Source organism: Lipotes vexillifer, unplaced genomic scaffold, assembly GCF_000442215.2.
Source record: "Lipotes vexillifer unplaced genomic scaffold, Lipotes_vexillifer_v1.1 scaffold919, whole genome shotgun sequence".
Taxonomy (NCBI): Eukaryota; Metazoa; Chordata; class Mammalia; order Artiodactyla; family Lipotidae; genus Lipotes; species Lipotes vexillifer.
Genome location: NW_006775731.1, coordinates 160,518 through 177,374, shown reverse-complemented (window position 1 = coordinate 177,374; position 16,857 = coordinate 160,518).

Genomic DNA, 16,857 nt, shown 5'->3' with positions numbered 1-16,857 from the left:
TTTAAAAGAGCTACTACAAATATGTTAAAGGACTTAAAAGATGGTTAAAATGAGTGCACAGATGGGAAATCTCTGCAGAGATGAAAAATACAGAAAAGAATAAAATGGAACTTCTAACACTGCAAGTACAAATATATGAAATGAAAATTATTAGTAAACCTGAAGAAAGACAAATAGAAATTATCCATTCTGGAGATAAAAGATAGGTTAAAAAATGAACAAAACTCAGTGATCTATGAGACAATCATGTGGTCTAACATACTAAAAAGTATTTCTTTAATCCAAAAGAAGTCAGGAAAGGGGGAACAAAAAACAAGTTTGGCAACTAGAAAAAAAAATGAGATGATATACTTGAAACTAATAATCGTATTAATATAAATGAACTAATATTCCAATTAAAAAGGAGAGATTAAAAAGTGAGACCCAACTAAATATTGTCAAGAAGAGATCCACTTGATATATATAAACACAGAGATAACCTAAAGTGAAAGGTTGGGAAAAGATATACTATGTAAACAGTAAGCAAAAGAAAACTGCTGTGATTTATTAATATCAGACAAAGTAAATAGTATCATCACAGATTTTTTAAAAGGATATTTCTTAAGGAGAAATCAGGAAGACATAAAAATTCTAAATGTATACTTACCTAATTACAGAACTTCAAAATTTATGAATAACAACTGGCAGAACTAAAGGGAGAAATAGACAGTCATAGTTGGGGATTTTGATACCCTTCTCTCAGCAATTGATAAAACAATTTAAAAAATCAGAGTGGACAAGGAAGATTTAAACAAGATTATCAACTAACTAGATGCAGTTGCCATTTAGAAAACACGACACTCAACAACTGAGAATACACATTCTCTTCAAGAGCATATGGAGTATTGGAGGTCCTAGCTACAACAATCAGACAAGAAAAAGAAATAAAAGGTATCCAAATTGGAAGAGAAGAGCTAAAATTGTCATTATATACAGATGACATGATACTATACATAGAACACCCTAAAGACTCAACACAAAAACTATTAGAACTGATAAACAAATTCAGCAAAGTAGCAGGATACAAGATTAACATACAGAAATCAGTTGCATTTCTTTACACTAACAATGAAATATTAGAAAGGGAAAGTAACAAAACAATCCCTTTTAAAATCACATAAAAAATACTTAGAAATAAACCTGACCAAGGAAGTCAAAGACTTATATGTTGAGAACTATAAAACATTGATAAAGGAATCTGATTCAAAGAAATGGAAAGATATTCTATGCTCTTGGATTGGAAGAATTAATATTGTTAAAATGGCCATACTACCTAAAGCAATCTACAGATTTAATGCAATCCCTATCAAACTACCCATGAGATTTTTCACAGAACTAGAACAAATAATCCTAAAATTTATATGGTATCATAAAAGGCCCAGAATTGCCAAAGCAATCCTGTGGAAAAAGAACAGAGCAGGAGGTGTAACCCCCAAATGGATCTTAGAGAATGACAATTGATTATTGTAAAGTTAATCAAGTGCTGACTCCAATTGCATCTGCTGTTCCAGATGTACTTTCATTGTTTGAGCAAATGTAACACTCCCCCTGGCACCTGATATGCAGCTATTGATCTGGCAAATGCCTGTTTCTCAAAGCCTGTTAAGTGAAGAACACCAGAAACAGTTTGCTTTCGGGGGCAAAGCCAGCAATACACCTTCACTGTCCTACCTCAGTGGTATAGCAACTCTCCAGTCCTGTGTCATAATTTAGTCCACAGTACCTTGATCACCTTTCCCTTCCAGAAGACATCACACCGGTCTTACTACGGGCCACCAAGTAACTATGCAATCTGAGCTTCCCATCATGAACTGGGTGTTGTCTGACCTACCAAGGATGGGTTTGCACAGAAGCACTCCATTATCAAATGGAAGTGTTATATACAAGATTGGGTTTGAGTAGATCCTGAAGGCACAAGTAATTTATATGAAGAAGTGGCACAAATACTCATGGTCCCCACTCCTGCCACATTACCTTCTCTCCCCTAGCCCATACCTATGACTTCATGGGGAGTTCCCTTACAATAAGTTGGCTGAGAAAGAGAAGACTCGTGCCTAGTTTACAGATAGTTCTGCACTATATGCAGGTGTCACTCAAAAGTGGATAGTTGCAACACTACAGCCCATTTCTGGGATATCCCCGAGGGACAGTGGTGAAGGGAAATCCTTCCAGTGGGCAGAACTTCAAGCGGTGCACTTTGTTGCTCATTTTGTTTGGAAGGAAAAATGGTCAGAGGTACAAGTCTATGGTAATTCATGTTCTGTGGCCAATGGTTTGGCTGCATGGGTAAGGACTTGAAAGTAACATGAATGGAAAATTGGTGACAATAAAGTCTGAGAAAGAGGTATGTAGATAGACTTCTCTGAATGAGCAAATAAAGTGAATATATTTGTGTTCCATGTGAATGCTCACCAAAGGGTGACCTAAGCGAGGAGGATTTTTTAATAATCAAGGGGATAGAATAACCCTTTCTGCAATACACGTCATCCTCTTTTTCCAGCCACTCCTGCCATTTTACAAAGGGCTCATGAATAAAGTGGCTACGGTAGCAATGAAGGAGATTATGCATGCGATCAGCAACATGAACTTCCATTCACCAAGGCCCACCTGAATACAATTACTGTTGAAGACCCAATCGGCCAGCAGCAGCGCTGAGTTCTTGATATGGTACCATTCCCCAGGCTAATTACCTGGCTATCTGATGGCAAGTTGATTACAATGAACCACCTCCATCATGGAAGGGGCAGTTCTTTGTTCTTACTGGAATAGATACTTACTCTGGAAATGGATTTGCTTTACCTCTGTACAATGTTTCTGCCAAAACTACCATCCATGGACTTATGGGATGTCTTATCCATCATCATGGTATTCTACACTGCATTGCTTCTGATCAAGCGACTCACTTCACAGTGATGGGCTATGTGGCAATGGGCCCATACTCATGGATTTCACTGGTCAAACTATGTTCCTCATCATCCTGAAGCAGCTGCCTTGACAGAGTGGTGGAATGGCCTTTTGAAAACTTAGTCACAGTGCCGGCTAGGTGGCAATACCTTGCAGGACTATGGCAATATCCTCCAAGAGGCTATGTATGCTTCAAATCAGCATACAGTATGTGGTGCTGTTTCTCCCACAGTCAGAATTCATGAGTCTAAGAACCAAGGGGTGGAAATGGGAGTAGCACCACTCACTATTACCTCTAGTGATCCACCAGTAAAATGTTTGCTTCCCATTCCTGTGATTTAATGCTTTGTTGGTCTGTTGATCTTTGTCCCAAAGGGAGAAACGCTTTTACCAGGAGACACAACATTGATTCTATTGAACTGGAAGGTATAACTGCCATGCCATTCAGCCACTTTGGACTCCTCATGCCTCTGAGTCAACAGGCAAAGAAGAGGTTACTATACTGGCTAGAGTTATTGATCCTGATTATCAAGGGGAAACTGGGCTGGTACTACACAATGGATATAAGGAAGAGAATGTCTGGAATATAAGAATCCCTCAGGGTGTCTCTTAGTACTACCATGCTATATGATTGAAGTCAGTGGAAAACGAGAACAATCCAATTCAAGCAGGACTGCTAATGGTCCAGACAGACCCTTCAGGAATGAAGGTTTGGATCACATTATGAGGCAAGGAACCACAATCAGCTAAGGTGCTTGCTGCAAACAAAAGGAATATGGAAATGTAGTATAAGAAGCTAATTATAAATACCAGCTATAACCACGTGACCAGTTACAGAAATGAGGACTATAATTGCTATGAGTATTTCTTGCTTATTTTATTAAACATGTTTATGTATATGTGTGTATATATTTTTGTTTGTTTTCTTCCCTCTCTTATCCCCATATCATCTAACATAGATATATTAATAGTGAACTTTACATAACAGTATTTAAATTATAGGATATCAGGGAGAAGAGTGAACATCACCCAAGACCTTTTCATCCTCTTTTGGAGAAAGGATCAGTGCGTTTTTGGTTATATACAGGATAGTTGTATCACGTTAGGCAAAAGTAGGGCTTTGTTATTGTCTTTATTTGGAAATTAAGTATAGTTTAAGGAGATATATATGAGCGTCACATTGATAAGGGATAGACTGTGATGATCTGTTTTATGTGAACTCTACTAAGCAATAGTCCCCAGTTATTCAATCAAACACTAATCTAGGTGTTACTCTGAAGGTATTTTGTAGATGTGATCAACAGCTACTGATCAGCTGACTTTAAGGAGATTATCCTCACTAATTTGGATAGGCCTGACCCAATCAGCTACAAAGACCTTAAGAGCAGAACTGAGGTTTCCCTGAAGAAGAAAAAATTCTACCTGTGGACTGAAACTTCAACTCCTGCCCAGAAGTTTCCAACCTGCCCTTCTTTATGGCCTGTCCTACAAATTTTGGACTTGACTACCCAGCACCCAATAAGTATAAGCCAATACTTGCAATATAGCCATCTTTCTTTCTTCCTTATTTTTTTCTTTCTTCCTTCCTTCCTTTCTTTCTTTCTTTTTCTTTCTTTCTTTCTTTCTTTCTTCCTTCCTCCCTCCCTCCCTCCCTCCCTCTCTCTCTCTCTTTCTTTCTTTTTCTTTCCTCCCTCACACACACACACTCACACATACATATGTATATACACATATATTTACCCTACTAGATTCTTTTCTGCTGGAACCCTAATGCATATACTTCTCAACTCCTTTTTGAGGCCAGAAGAACCTTGATATTAATACTTGACAATAGCATGCAGGAAAAGAAAATTACAGACTAATATAGCTCATGAATTATAGACACAAAAATTCATAATAAAATGCTAGCAAATCAAACACAGCAATACAAAAAGGATAATACATCATGACCAAGTGGGGTTTATTCCAGATTGAAAGTTAGCATAATATTTGAAAATCAATCATTGAAATTCATCATTTTAACAGAATAAAAGAAAAAAGCCATATCACCATCTTAATAGAGGAGCAAAAGCATTTGACATTCCATGTTCATTTGTGGTAAAAATTCTCAAAAAATGAGAACTAGAAGGGAATTTTCCAGAGTGTGATAAACAGCATCTATAAAAACCTACAGCAAATATACTTAGCAGTGAAATATTGGCTGCTTTCCCCCTAAGATGGGAACAAGGTAAAGTGTCCACTCTTACCATTTCTAGTCATCATTGAACAAAGAAGTCATAACCAGTGCAATAAAGCAAGAAAAAGAAATGGAAAGCATAAAGATCTGAAAAGAAAAAACAACACTGTCTTTATTTACAGATGGCATGATTGCTTATGTTGAATGGTGACTACAACACATACTAACTTTGTGATCTTGGACTAATTACTTAGTATAACTTAGTATTACTTAGTATAAGGTGGTCATACCAAGTTATGAGGATATGATGAAATAATACACATAAAGTGTTTGGCACAATGTCAGTCTCATGAGATGTTAGTGTTGACAGTGATGATGGTAGTGGTGGTAACTTAAATAATCTAGGACTTTATCCAGAATTTAACTTCTCCGTGCCTCGATTTCCTCATCGGTTAAACAGATAATACTATTGCCTACCACATAGTGTTCTGTGAGGATTGCAAGCAAATGCATATACCATGCTTTGAACAATGCCTAACATAAAATTAGTGTCAATAGTGTTAGCCACTTTTATTATTATCCAATTATGTGTCCCATTTTTAGAATAATCTCATATCTTAAAATTGTTCTCTGAGAAGCCACCTTAATAGAAAGGATATAGGATTCAATCTTTTTGGTGAGAAACATCGTGGAGCTCCTCTGGAACCCTAAAGTGATTTGTAGCCAAAGAAATGTAATTAGATTCAATAAGCTGTTATTGAAAACCTACTCTATACCAGTTGCTGCTAGGCACATTTATACATTTTAACCTCTTTTAATCCTCAAACCAGCTTTTGGGTGGGCACTTCCCTCAGGTCCTTTTATGGGAGATTGGGACACAGGGTAAATAATTTGCCCAAAGTCCCACTGCTGATAACTGACCAGGTTAAAATACCATTTCAAGGCCTCCAAGTCCAAGCATTCTCATTGCTTCTTCATCATGTACAACATAAGTAGCCCCCAACTAACCTCACCAGATTGTGTTTATTCTTTATGTACAGATAAAATTAAGTCAGTCACGAGCATTTATGCTAAATGTCCAAATTAACACTGCGAGTGTGTGTCAAAGGAATCCAAACTGTTGGTGGGGGTGGGGAAGGAGGGAGGGAGAAGGTTTCTCTCCAGTCCAAGTGATTTGGATCCACACCAGCGTATCTGCCCCCGCTTTCTAGACTCTGTGCTGTGAGAAAGAGATATCAGGGTGTATAGTAAATGGAGTCTCAGCAAACTCCATACCTAATTCTTGCCGGAAAATAACAGAAGCAGCTAAAAATGTAACCTGTGTTGGATCCCTGCACAAAGTCGGCCTTCACTAGCTATTGCTACATGTTGATCTAGAAGAAATATTTCATTAAGTACAGTCTTGCTGTAGATTTTATCTAGTTGCCATAGAAACTTTAGAGGAAAACCTTGTTTTTAACCCTTGGACTAGGTTTGCCACCCAGTTTTATAGCTCTATTTAAGAGCCCCCTTATTTTAAACTCTTCCCCTTCTGCTCTCCTGTTTTCTTCTCCTATGAGACAGCTGGACGGGACCTGTTCATGACCTTCAAAATGCCCCTTAGTGTGTTGTGAAGGCACAGTTCCTGAGGGTAGATGGCAATAGCCAACGGCACTTTTCTGTGTTTATCTGTGAGAAGGGCTCCGGTCACGACAGAATTTTTTTAAGCTGAAGTTTCACTTCATCGAAAATAAAAATGAACTTTCGTATTTCTATCTCCTCTGCCAAGTAAGCTTTCCCACCTAGCCCAACTCCTTAAAGAAGAAGTAATGAGCCCCACCCAACTCCCCAGACAGCCTCCAAACTGGAAGTGTCTAGTTTCTAGATGCCCTGAGTCCTTCTGTCCTCCCACAACCCCCCTCCTCTCTGTTCCTAGAGTTTCCAAGTACACCACTAGGGCTGTGCTTGTCTGCATAGCTTTCCCATCCCTGAGGGATGTACGCATGTATCTCAGAGGAGGAGTCTAGGCTCAGTTTACAGCCAGTTGGCTCCCAGGATGTGAACTCGTAACTGTCTCCATACTAGATGACATCTTTCTAAAGTTGTCCCTTTCTTCTCCTGTCTGAGAGCTCACTGGCACAAATGGAAATCCTCATCTTGTTATAATTGGTTTTCCTCCACAGGAAACAGGTGGGTGTTGGACAGTGGGTTGTATTTGGTATGGGGGGGGCAGGGGCGGGGTCAGTCAAGGCCTGGCCTTGCTCTGGTTTGGACGGAAGGCTGAGGGCCAGATGTTGGACATTTCTGGAAGTTAGAAAACGTAAGCTGTGGAGGACAGGAAGATTGCTTCCAAGCTCTTTTAATTTTGGTCGTGGATGGAGGTGTGCTTGGGTACCATGGCTGAGAATGATCTCACACAAATAGCATATTGTCCCTGCCAAGGCAGACATGGTCTCTCAGAGAGGAAGTGGAGGTAGGGCCTCATCTTTGTCCAGAAGCGTGACTGCCACTCCACGGACTTAGCATCTCAAGGTGAGGATGAAAATTGGTTACAGTGGCCTACTAAGGACTTGGAACTGCCAGGCAATCCCACCTTGCAGGAGTGCACCCACTTGGGAGGACGTCTTGTATTAGCATTCTCCTTCTTGTATTAGCTCTGGGGCTCTGATTATGGAGCCCTAGAAAAAGGCCTGGATGACTCCCACAAGCATAGGGAAAGAAAAAAATTCATTACAAACTGTTCTGTTCCTGTGATTACTAACAAATGAGTGAGATAAGCCAGCTCATCAGTGCAACACTCCCTGGAGATGAAAGGGTTTCAGGGTTGCCAAGACAGGCAGTCTTTCCTTGGTAGAAAGTCCAAAGGTGACCACTGTGGCTGGACGGGTATCTACACCTGACTCTAGGCTACCAATATCCAGGTGAGCCCTAGATGTGGGCAAGGAGGAGTTTCAATTGCATCTATGGGTTGCTTGTAGCTACAAACTCCTTGTTTGTCTCATTTCTGAATGCCTCTCATGCTTCAGACAAAGCTTGATGCATATAGTAGATGCTGAGCAAGTGTTTGTTAAATGTATCCCAGGTTATTGGTTGTTGTCTTTGCTACACATCATAGATTTCTTTTTTTAAATAACAACTTTATTGAGATATACTTCACAAACCATGAAATTCACCCTTTTAAAGTATACAATTCAGTGGGTTTTAGTGTATTCACAGAATTGTGCAATTATTACCACTATCTAATTTGAGAACATTTTTACCACCTCTCCCCAAAACTCTGTAACCGTTAGCCATTCTTCCCTATCCTCTATCCCTCAACCCCTGGCAACCACTAACTCAGTTTCTGTCTCTGACAACAGTTTTCTGATAATTGCGTCCCACAGTTTTATGTATTTCTGCATAAGCACACAAAGCAAAATGTCTACCCAGTCATGCTCTTCAGAAAGCATTCCCTGTGTTATCCTGGTTCTAACTAATTCAGTCTCATCCTTTCTATCACTTAAAAGAACAGATGGCTTCAGCCTTCTCCAGGCCAAGGCTGAGTCTCTGGATTGCCAAACATGTTGATGAGCTCTGAAATTCAGCCCAGAATCACAATGAAAGCAAATGTGAAATACCTGGATATCGCCAAACTAATTCAGGCCTATCCCATGCTCTAGCACCATTTAGCAGCTACATGGGTGACCCATTCTGGCGCAATGACTCTTAGCGGAAATGGAATTTGGGGCATGCCAGGTCAGTGACAGGAGGTCAGGCTTGGTCTGAAAAGGCAGCACTGAAGATGGGCAGTGGCGTCAGCCACGGGACTTCACGTGAGGAAACAACAAGTGCTGTTTTGGGAAGAGGCCTGAAATCTGAAGCCCTGGGTTGTGAGGTTACACTGGGAGTGGGAGGCACCGCCTGAAGATCTCAAGCCCAGGGCAGAGCTGATTCAGGATGCAGGATGGGCAGCAAACTCCCGAGCGTCGGAATCTGTGCAGGCTGAACAGGGTGGTTCTGAGGACTATCGCCAAATAGCTCGTTGCTACCTCAGTCAGATTTATTAGCCCAGTTCAGCAGTTTTTGCCTGAGAGTGTTTTAAAGGCACCACGGGAACTTTGACACTGGGAACTGACTCACTGATAGATAACAACGTGGAGGAGGTTAGTTCTTCCTCCTGAACTTCCTTCCTTCAACAGCTTAACCTGTTTGGAAAATGAAAGTTGGTGAGAACAATTCTCCAGTTCCAGGAACATCATGGCGGCTTCCCTTAGAAGAGGTGGCAAGGCTTTGTGATCTGTTTATAGTCAGTTTGTTAACATGTGGCTTTTCCAGGCCAGAATGTGAGCTTCTTGCAGAGAGAGTCGGTGTCATTTTCCTTTTTGTATCCTAGTGCCTAGAAGTTCTGGCACATAATAACCACTCAATAAAGACTTATTTAGTGAGTGAATAAATTTCTAGTACCTGTCTCCATAAAATACATGTTTCCATTTTTTTTCTAACTTCTCAAAGAAATAGGAGGGAACTACTAGTAGCAAAATTTTCTACAGAACTCAATGGCAAAAAGAGTACCCTTTCTCCAAGGATCACTGCATTGAGGAGGGCAATTATGATAAAATGTAAATGTGTGCTTTTAAATATGCTACTCTTATCAGGGGAAAAAATGGTACTGCACATCCAAGGGGAAAATATGTGAGCTGAATAAAGAATAAAACAGAACAAAACAAAAACACTTGATGTGAGGCCAGGGAAACAAGCTCTTAAAATGCTGGTGCAGAGACAGCAAGTACCTCACATGCATGTTGACCCCCTTCCTCCCGTGCCCGTGACAGACACCGCTAATCAAGTCTAGGCTATTCTTTCCCAGCAAACTGAGGCTTAACTTCAGAATCCTTGTCAACGCTGTATTTCATGCGGTCATTACTGGATGGTTTGTGTTGATAGACATAATACAAGCCATTAGTTATGGCTGAGCTGGAGCGTAGGAAGGACAGGGTGGTGAAAGAGGGTGAGGGCATTTAAGGAAGATGAGAACGGGGCCCGGGAGGAGCCCCAACAGACGGCTGAGATCTGTGGTGTAGCTCAAGCCTTCTATGCAGGTTGTTGGGTGCGTGTAGAACAGTCTCAGCCTAACTCAAGGAATGTCCTGGGGCTGGATCCGAGACCCAGATAGAAAAAGGTCCTATTTTCCAAGAGGCCCAAGAGGCTAAGCTAAGAAGTCAAATCACCTGGCAAAGTCTGTTATCCCAAAGCATGAGGCCGGAAGAGCAGCCGGTTTATTGAAGGAGGAAGGAAACAGCATTAATTCTGCACCAGGCCCCATGAATAATTGAGTCTGCCCAGAAGACATGCCTGTGCTATAAGCTGCTTGTACCCCAAGATCGCCTGCCCATGTGGAAAATGCTAGTGTTACACAATTTGATGGAGCAAACTGCTTCTGCTCCTGGGTTAGGGGTGACACGGGGACAAGGAAGGATGGATTTGTTTCAGAAGTAAAGGGAAGCTGTTAAAGGAAAAATCTTTTTCCTGTCTTCCCAGGAGGGGACAACAGAAAATTACCTGGGTATAGCTTTTTGTTTGTCAGTAGCACCTTTGTAAACCTGAAATGTTTGCATCTATCTTCACAGCAAGCTCTGTAGGGCCTCGGTTTCAGTTTCTCCTTTGAGGTGGAGGAACTGGAACCCAGACAGGCTGCCTGATGAGTTCTCTGACACACAGGAGACAGCTGGGATCAGCCTTCAGGCTCTTCTGGTTCAAGACTTGTCTGAGCTGACAGTAGAAAACATGATGCCCAATGGTTCATAGCATAAGGTCATCAAAATAGCCCTGAAGAAAGGTGGTCAAGAACCACTATGAACCTAAGTTGAGATTTCTATGGCATTTTTCCTCTGAGAAGCTAGAAGCATTTTCTTGCTTTACATTGAAGGGACTCAAAAGGTATATATATATATATATTTTGTGTGTGTGTGTGTGTCAATAACAGCCTTCTAATATGCATGCTTGAGTACGGATCAGAAAGAGCCAGTGTACAGGCTGGCCCACCCATTCTCAGAGGCAGTGTGGAATAAGAGAAGTTAGGAAGACCTCGATTCCAGCTTTAGCACTTAATAGCTGTGCAGCCTTAGATAGTTATTTTCACTCTCTGAGCAACCATAAATTTAGGATACAACTATTTACTTCTTAAGGGCTGTCCTGAGGATTAACAGGGTATGTAAATAACTTGACACATAATACATGATTAGTAAAGTAAATCCATCCCTCCTAGGTCAAGACAGACGCTGGTGGTTTTGTTCTTATAAAGTAGGCAGCACAGGAGAAGGTGGTTAGAGATGGTTCTGGACTCTGGGATGTCCAGACATCCAGGCCAAAGCTCTTTCCCCTTCTCCATCTCTCTGCTGCCTCGCCAGCCCGTAGGCTCAGGCCACGGGTGAAGGGGGCGGTAGGGAGGGGATCGAGTGGACTCTGGCTCCCAGGGCCCTGGCTCCAAAATGGAAACAGGCAGCTATGTCCTGCCCTCAGGGCTGCTTTTGAGTTTATTTCAAACGAAGCACCATTTGGAGAGAATTATAATCATCTTTTTGGGAGGTGACAAAAGCATGGAAGTCTGAAGGGGGAGCTGGAATTAAGGAGAGATGAAGCAGGGAGCCACACCACAGAGGACCCTGGTCACCGGAAGATTCTCCAGAAGAGCACCAAAGCTGGTTGCTCAATGAATCCCCTTCTTGACTCAGAAAACACACACCTGTGTCTCTGTCTCCTCCCACCCTCAGGAGCTTGGGCTCAGCCTCTGCCAGCTCCCTCAGCCAAGCCCACGGCTTGCCAGGAGGTCAGGTCTAAAACACAATTGCAACAGCAATAGTGAAGGCTGAGCAAACAGCCCCGAAATGATGATGAAAAGCTGAACTGGGGGAGCAGGCAGGCTGTCCGGGAAAGACACCAGGATGATAAATCATGGCAACCAGGCCCTGAGTTCTCTCCAGACCAAGAGCTTCGCTGCGAGTTGGGACACAAGGGAAATGGCTACTCCTCCTGAGCACATTCTGGAAAAGTGGCACATTTTCTTTTCACGTAATACGTTCATGTGACGGTTGTCAAGACCACGATGAAAAGCCATTAGAGGGAAGTGTGAAAGCAGAACCCTGAGGCCTTAGAGAAGGCAGTCAAAGGCTGGCATATTTTTGAAAACGAATTCTTCCCCAGCGACCCCTGGTACAGTCCTGCCCTCAGCTAAGCCTCCAGCACAGCCTGGGTTCTCTGTCCTGGAGGCACTCGAAGCTCTGCAAGGTAGCTGTCCTTGAACGCCCGCCTGGAAGACAGAAGCGTGGTGCCGACAGGAGAAGGTTACCCTCCTGTGCTTGCCGGGGGAGTGAGTAAAAGCTGCACAGGAGCACAGCCCTGGGGAAGGGAAGGTTGGCCGGCAACCTCCATGAGGGGCGCCAGGACAGCAGGATGACCTCCAAAGCCATCTCCTTCCTCCTCATCGGCCATCCAGTCCCTGGCCACTGGTTCCCAGGGTGCAGCCACTTGTACCTTCAGAAGAATCAAACCTGTGGCTTTTGAAAAGCATAAGATGCCTCTAGCTGAGGCCGGCCTGCCATTCCTTTCTCCAAAATGTTTTCTTTTTCCCCTCATCCCATATTCCTGCATCACTCTAGCCCAGGCCATGTCATCTCATTCTTGGGTAATTGCAATGGCTACAGTGTGGCCTTCTCAGCACAGTTCTCTCCCTTTCAGGTTTTCCTTGCCATGACCATAAGACTTTCTTCCTTCACGACATTTTTTATCCTGAAATTCCCACTCCAAGTTTTACATCAATATCCTGTCATGCAGTATCTAGAGCCCAGACCCCTCTGCCTGGCTTTCCAAATCCTCCAGAATCCAGCTCCAGCTGCTACAGGTCGTGGAGAATCTGGACCTTCTGTTCCAGCTAAGCCAGCCTCCTCCCTGTTCCCTGTTCATGCCAGACTCATCCCCACCTCCATTTCTTATTCCTCCTTTCCGCAGTGCCCGCCTCACCCTCTCTGCCTAATCAAATTCCCCCCCCCCTTCCAGCCCAGCTGCAGTCCCCTTCACTCCTTGCCTTACAGGACTTCCTAGGCCCCCATGCTCTCTCGCTTCTCTGAATTTCAGCTGAAATCAGCAGCTCAAAGAGGCTCTTGATGAGCTTCTGATTGTCTCATTTGTCTGGCTCATCTGCAAAGGATCTGACAGCAGGGCCACTGCTCATATCCTTCAATGACCTCAGGAGAACCAGGACAGAGCATGGTGTTCACACATAAAAGGGGCACAATTCATACTTGTTAGCTCTACAAAGTAGGGTGACCTTGAATTACAGTGAGATCATTCATTCAACAAATGCCTATTGAATACCTACTGTGTGTCACGATCTGCGCTGGAGATCAAAGTGTGAGAAAGATGGGGAACTAATAGGCCAGTGGGAAACATAGTTAAACAAGCAGTTACAACACAGACTGGCAATGAAGACCCTCTGACGGGGAGAGAATAGCATGCTACAGGGTACAGAACGAGGGCAACGCTTCTCCTAGGCTTGGGAGATTATGGAATGCTTCACATGGTTGGTGTTTCTTAAAATAAGACCTTGAGTTAGCTGGTTATGGGTGCTAGGGAGAATGAAAGAAGAGTATCTTCAAAGAACTGAAAGATTTAACGTAGCTTGATCATTTCTAGGATTGTCACCTTGGCTTTCCTCTATTTACTTAAACGGCCTCTATGTCATAAATAGTTATTAAATGATAATGTAATTATCTGTCTGTATCTACTGATCTATCGATTTTATCCATCCATCTATATATTCCTAGCTAAGAACACACAAGTCCTTTGTACTTGCTAGACATGGTCTGGGGAGGTGCACAAGCATACATATTTTATAGCATCTCTGTAGCTTTTCATTCTTAGCTGCCTGAGATGTTTGGGATAGTGTTTCTTACAAACGGAAGGTGGGGGGGAAGGGGGATGGGAGAGGGGTGGACTGAGCTCTCTCTTACAGAACACTCCAGCCCATTGGTTTCACGCAGTTTATTGCTATTCATAGCATTCCATTTTCATCCAAAATGTGGGAATGATCTGACTGCCAAGCTATTATGGATAAAATGAAGAGACTGCCTATGTACAAATCTGTATTCTCTTTCTATGACCAAGAGCTAAAGGTCTAAGGCCCACCCCAGCTAGATTTTCACATGTTCAGATTAGCAGGGTAGTTCCTTGAATAGAGAGAAAGCAAGATTTACACGTCACCCATCTCTCAGAACAGAGTCACTGCCTGGATGTACTGGCACTTCATTATGCTACTTCTGGATTATTTATTTAATATTGTTTCATTAAATTTTCAAAGAACACAGGTGGTTTTTACCAATAAAACATGGAATGCCAGGGTATGAAAATGGATGGGTAAATTCAACTAATATTTTTGTTCCTGAAAGAAGTATAATGTTTGTGTATTTATGTGGGAAAATAGATACTATTTTGTGACCAAAGATCCTTTCAGTCACATTGAGACCATCCTCTCTGTGGACCTGTAAGTACAGCGCATGGTGCTGCCTAGCAAACTGAGCTCTACCCCAGTCTGTCCAAGCACCACAGCCTTCCACTGCCATGCAGAGGGATGGCTGGACCTCAGCATCTTGTGCTAAGTATTCAGGGCACAGACATCAAACTCCTCTTTGTTTTCCACGGGATGGCAAAAGGCTGGGAAACACACTCAGGGCCCCACACCTCTATTGACTGGTTTGGAAACAGGAAGGCCCTGGCTGCAATATTCAACCGCATTAAATGCCCGGCATTATACAGAGCCCTGAACATGGGTTCATTGTCTGGCTGGTCTTTGCCGCTGAATGCACTGGAGAAAGGCCGTGCGTAATTAGGGACCGCCTGGTGAAAAGGGCTTCGCTCACACCGCACGCCCAGTTTTTGTCCTTAGAGGAGGGTGTCAATATGAGAAAGGGTGAGCCCCTAGGGAGAGACATTTATAAATGATTTTGAGGAGGCGTGGCTACCTTGTTACGGTGACTTTGGGGTGTGGAGAAGATTCCTGGTCAGAGTTTAGATTTAGGCCACGACGGCTGCCAGTGAGAGAACGTAACAGAACTCTGCTGTTGACAACTGTGCATGGTGAGCTGTGGGCTCCTGTGCTGGGGGACTGGGATGTGTTTTTCTAATAAATTCTTCCCAGTCGGATGTGAATCGTTTCCAGGCACTTAGATGACTCAATGACTTAATATTTCATTTTAAACCATGCCCTGCACAGGAAACAAGGCTGACATTACTAGGATTTTTAGACTTTAGATGTGCCTCATCCAGCCAGATTGGTTTCAAACCCTGAGGTAGCATTACAGAAATATTTCTTATGAACATTAATAAATAACCTACACTGTTCTTTCGAAAAGCAGAATCAGTCTTTTCAGTGGCATGAAAAAGCTTTGAAATGAGGAGAATGTGGAGGTTTTCCGCACTCTTTAGCATAAGTTCAATCTCTCTGAGTGGAGGGATTCCCCCCGCTATTGCCAGCTTTCGTTTGCTAGACCACAAGCCTCCTTTAATTCCTGGACCCTTTAGCTTGTAATTTTTTAAATAGACAAATATGTTCCCTTTCAGGAGGATCCCAATAACCTGAACAAGCTAACAAGCTTTCTTTCCCTGTCCTTTGCTCCTAGCATAAATGTGGTTTCTGAGCTGACTCTGGTACCTACCTCAGCAGCTCTGCTTCCCCTGCCCCACAGCCTGGCTGTGGAGACATAGCTCAGAGCTTTGGTCAGGCTTGGCTGTGCTGAGACCAGCTGTTGTGACTTAACCATGAACAAACTCAGACCCTTAGCCTTTGAAGAAAACCTGAAAGTTGTTTTGTTCAATGACCTTCCCCAAGTTATCTCCTCTCCAGCCGAAATCCTCACTAATTTGCAAGATGGTCTCTCTATCAGTTGACATTGCTAACTGCCATAAAGCTCTTCCACCCACCACCCCAGTGATTCTACTTCAGTCATCCCATTTCCTGTATATATCCTTGGTACAGCCCTCTCCAGAATGATCACAGCTAGTTGCTTATATATCATTTTCCTCTGCTGAAGTCTTGAAGGCAGTAGCCCTGTCTTATTCATCTTTGTATCCCCATTGAACAAGAGCTGAAAAGAAATGGGCAATTCTTTCACTTCAGCACTGATTCATCTCACTCTATCAGTCAACCAAACCAATCTATTTAACTATTTCATACTTCAATCCACATTTCTCCAACTTGTTTGAAAAACTATCATGAAAAAGTCTGTCAAAAAGCCTTCTAAAACCCAAACATATTCCCCTGATCTTTGGGTTTAATATTTCAGTTTAAAAAGTGTTAATGAACTCGATTTGTGATGATTTCTTTTTACTAAATCCATCTTAGAACCTGGTAATCATGTCTCCCCTGTCTACATTTTAACAAACTATTTGTTAGATAACCCGTTCTAGAAATTTGCCAGTGGCTAATGTTAAGATCACCAGGCGGCAGTTTGCAGAGTCTACCTCTGAAATGTGGGGGGTACCAATTTCTCCCTCTGACCTGTGGCTATTCATTCCTTGGTAACTTGTTCAAAAACTGTTAAAAAGTTGTTCCTTAATCATATATTTCAATTGTTTTGGTTCCCTGGAAAGTAATTTATCTGGCGTTGGAGACCTGAATGCATTTCAAATGGCCAGCTGCTCTCAATATCTTTGTCCTCAATTGGGGCTTTACCTCATCTTTCTAGGATGTGTCCTCACCAATGAAGGGAGATAAAAATCAATTCATTCCT